Source organism: Belonocnema kinseyi, chromosome 4 (genome assembly GCF_010883055.1).
Source record: "Belonocnema kinseyi isolate 2016_QV_RU_SX_M_011 chromosome 4, B_treatae_v1, whole genome shotgun sequence".
Taxonomy (NCBI): Eukaryota; Metazoa; Arthropoda; class Insecta; order Hymenoptera; family Cynipidae; genus Belonocnema; species Belonocnema kinseyi.
This window is the reverse complement of record NC_046660.1, coordinates 127,725,008-127,729,061: the sequence shown is the minus strand read 5'-3', so window position 1 is coordinate 127,729,061 and position 4,054 is coordinate 127,725,008. Positions and strand designations below refer to the sequence as shown.

General features: G+C 27.9%; 1 long non-coding RNA gene across 1 annotated transcript; it reads left to right on the top strand.

The window, feature by feature from the left end:
- Positions 1-1,600: 1,600 nt before the first annotated feature.
- On the top strand, positions 1,601-2,009 carry LOC117170474. The gene is made up of 3 exons (XR_004466811.1): positions 1,601-1,638; positions 1,752-1,818; positions 1,944-2,009. It is a non-coding gene; the product is annotated as an uncharacterized LOC117170474 (long non-coding RNA).
- The last annotated feature ends 2,045 nt before the right edge of the window (positions 2,010-4,054 follow it).

Genomic DNA, 4,054 nt, shown 5'->3' with positions numbered 1-4,054 from the left:
ATTAATCTTGCATTAGAATAATCTTTTAGGTTAAATGTTGAGCTCTTATTGAAAATTACTTTTTTTTTCTAAGATCTAGCATTTTAGTTGACATTTTTTCTTCTCAGTTGAAAATGTAACTATATTTTATTGAAATTCCTCTTTTTTAATTAAGAAATAATTTTTTCACTAAAATGTAAATATTCTATTTTTGATTTAAAATGCATACTTTTAAGTGAAAACCGATTTTTATAATTAAAAATTCATTTTCCTCGGTTGAAAATGCAACCGTTCGGTTGTAAATTATTCTGCTTGGGCTGAGGATTTGATTTTTCGTATAAATAAAATTTGTTTGTTTTGGTTGGATTCAATTGTCTTTATTTTGAATAAAAATCTTTTTTGTTGGAAATATCAACTACTCTCCGTTTCGTAGCGAATTAATATTTTTTGGTTGAAGTTCAATTAATATGTGAAAAACTATATATTTTTTTTGTTCAGGACTCATCATTTTAGTTGAAAATTTGTATTTTTTCAAAACTTCAACTATTCTGTATAAAGTTGGTTTTTATATTCCAAATATTCAACAATTTGTTAATTAATTTCTTCGTTGGACGTTCATATTTTTTGTTTGAAATTTAATTATTTGGTGAAAAATTAAACTATTTTTATGTAAATTAAATCATTTGGTAGAAAACGAAGTTTTTCAACGATTAAGATACGTGGTTGAAATTTCATCTTCTTTGTTTAAAATTCATCCTCTTTTAATACAGAATTCATCTCTTTGGTCTAAAATTTAACTACTCCATCTTTAGAAAATTAATCTTCTTGGTTGAAAATCATTTTGATGGTTGAGTGTTGAACTCTCTTGTTAAACATTCCGTTTTTAAGATCCATCATTTGAGTTCAGATTTCTTCTTTTCGCTTCAAAATTTAACTACATATTTCATTGAAATTCTTCTTTTTTATTGAGAATTAATGTTTTCAACTAAAAATATAAATATTCTATTTTTGATTGAACATTGATACTTTTGATTGGAAATCGATGTTTTGCAACGGGAAATTCCTTCTTTCGGGTTAAAAATGCCACTGTATGATTGTCAAATAATTTGCTTTGGCTGAGGATTCAACTATATCGTTGAAAATCTTCTTTTTTTGGTTCAATTCAATTTCTTTTTTCAAATAATAATCTTGTTTGGTTGAAATATCAGCCAAATATCATTTTTTGTTCAAAAATGTTGTAAAATATTTAAATTTATTTAAATTCGAGAAAGCAGGACGATTATGGATGTATGAAGTATGGATTACCCACTATAACAACTGAAGATTCCATTGTTTTGGAAGAAAAACGTTTGGAGCTTGTAGAACTTTATAAGAAGTCTTCTGAATGGGATCCTGAGAAGATCAGCAATGATCTAAATACATTGTTTGGTCCCCTCCGACTGATGATAAATTCTGAAAATCGCAATATAAGTGTCCTGTTCTCTTACTAGCCGTTTTTAGCCGAATCAAAGTATTTGCTTAAACACGCATCGCGTTTCATTTATGGTCAAGACGGTCGCTTTGGTAGGACTTTGCAACAAATATTTCAGGTAAATCATGGAAGCACTATGCCAGCCTTAATTCAAAGAGGAAGAGCGATTTCTATTGACAGTAATTCCTGTAAGTTGATTATCTGCCTATTTAAAAGCAACCTAAAAACATTCTAAACATAAAATATGTATAAAAAATATTCCAAATACTTTTTTCTGATATAATGTTTTTTAATTTTTAAGATCGAAACCACTGATGATGTAACAAAGATGCTGGCACCAACAGTGTATCCAACTGTTATGATCAGAGGTACATGCATTGTTTTTTATCAATTCAGTTTGTAATTAAATTGACATCTTGTTTCAAATCGCTTTTAGTTTAGTTAAATTAATTTTTATTTGAAAATAAATTACCAAATTTTATTTTTTCTTCAGGAACGTCCATTTTTGATCCCAATGCTCAGGTTGTAGTTGTTATCGAGAACAGCGTTCTTATCACAGTTTTATATGTTGTGGAAGGCATTGAAGTTGCCTTTTCAGCATACTACGTATTTGGTTATTCGTATGTTCCGGAATTACCAAAGTCATTAGAGTTTATTCAAAGGTAATTATTATACGATCAATTTTATATATTTTTTAAGTGCCTCCCTTGTATATTTTATTACAACAAAATTATTTTTCCAGGTTCATATTCGATCTTAATCCAGTTGCTCAGGGTGACAAACGCGCCAAAGGCGCTAAAAGAAGATTGAAAACATTTGACGTGAAAGTAAAAAATCTTATGTCAGCTCTTCAAAAAATTACTGAGCCTCTTTGAAATTAACAATAACACTGCCACCTATCATTTCCTATGTATTTTGTCGTGCTGAATCGAATTCCGGGGGTCAGAATTAATTTTAACAACGCCGTTTTTTTATTCTCAAAAAACCTCCCATGAAAATAGAAAATTCGCATGAAATGCATGAAAAACTCAGTGCCTACGTAATCAGAGTAGGAAAAGATACAAATGGGTCCACAATACCTCCAAGAATCACTCTTAAAACCAGAAAATACTGAAGAATTCGCTGAAAAAACAATTTGGTTAGGAAAATAGACTGAATGTTTTAAAATCACTGACTTGAAATTAAGGATGAAAAACGTCCCTTACCTCAGTATTTAATTGCAAAATTCAATTAATTTCAATAGATTTCGAGAAAAACTGTACACAGTATTTTAAAATTGAAAAAATCTTTTCATTTATATATATTTTTATTTCTTTTATTTCGATTCAGCACGTCAAAATACACAGCAAATGATCAGTCTCATCTCTGGAACCGACCACTTCTTTGTGTGTCTGTACAATTGTAATTCTTAATAAACAATATTTATTATAATACTTATAATTCTATTAATAAATAATGTTTGTAAAAAAGCATCACGAATTACTTTACTATCCTTTAATTTTTATGTGCACATTTATATCCTTTCAGAAAAAGTTGATAAAAAAGATTTGATTTCATTCTTACAAGGAAAACAAATAATACAAATTTTCATTGATATTAATTATTTTCTTTATACTTAAAGTCAAAATTTTTTATGTAAACTTATTTCGAAAGGCTTAAAAAATTTTAACCAGGTCTCTGCCATCCGTATGGATATGCTAAAATTAGTATACACGTACAATAAAATTACTGTAAGCGTGAGCTCGATTTAGTATACGCGTGTCCTAAATTTAGTATATGCGTATACTAAATTCCGTATACATGTAAACTGAATTAAGTATATGCGTATACTAAATTCCATATAAGTCTATACTACATTCAGTATATGTATATACTAAATCTAATGTACGCTGGTATACTAAATTTAATTTCGTGTTGTGCATTTTTGCTTCCATTACATGTATACTAAATCTAGCGCAGATTTTTCTAACAGTGTAGTTTCCGTTAAACATTCATCTCTTTGATTGAAAATTTGATTTAATAAAAATTTTTTTTCGGAAATTAATTAATTTTTTTTAGTGAAAATGTAACTTTTCTACTTTTGGTTTAAATTCTACCTTTTTATGGAAAATTAATCTTTATTATTGAAAATTCGCTTGTTTATTTTTACAATGCATCTCTTTTGGTAGCATCTTAACCCGTTAAGGACCAAACGTCCGTTTTTCCAACACTTTCTTCAGTGACATTTTCTGCCACTGAATCGATTGTTAAAAAATGTTTAAATAATAAATTCTTTTGTAAAATTTCCTGAATTTTCGAAATACGTCATGAGCATTGCAGACAAATTCAAACTAAAACAATGATATTCGTTTATTTAACAAGAAATACAAATTTTTCGTTACATCAAATCTTTATTTGATTATTTTCGTCTCGAATTTGTGAAGATATACCTCTAAAAAGTGAAATTCTTGTGTCCATGGATCCTAACTGTAAAAAATAAAAAAAATTCACAACTAAAAATGGTAAAATCACATAGACAATTTTTTGTAAAATTATCACTTGTATTATAGGGAAAATACCATTTTTGAGGTTAAGAATCCAAATGAATTTGTAACTTTACCACTT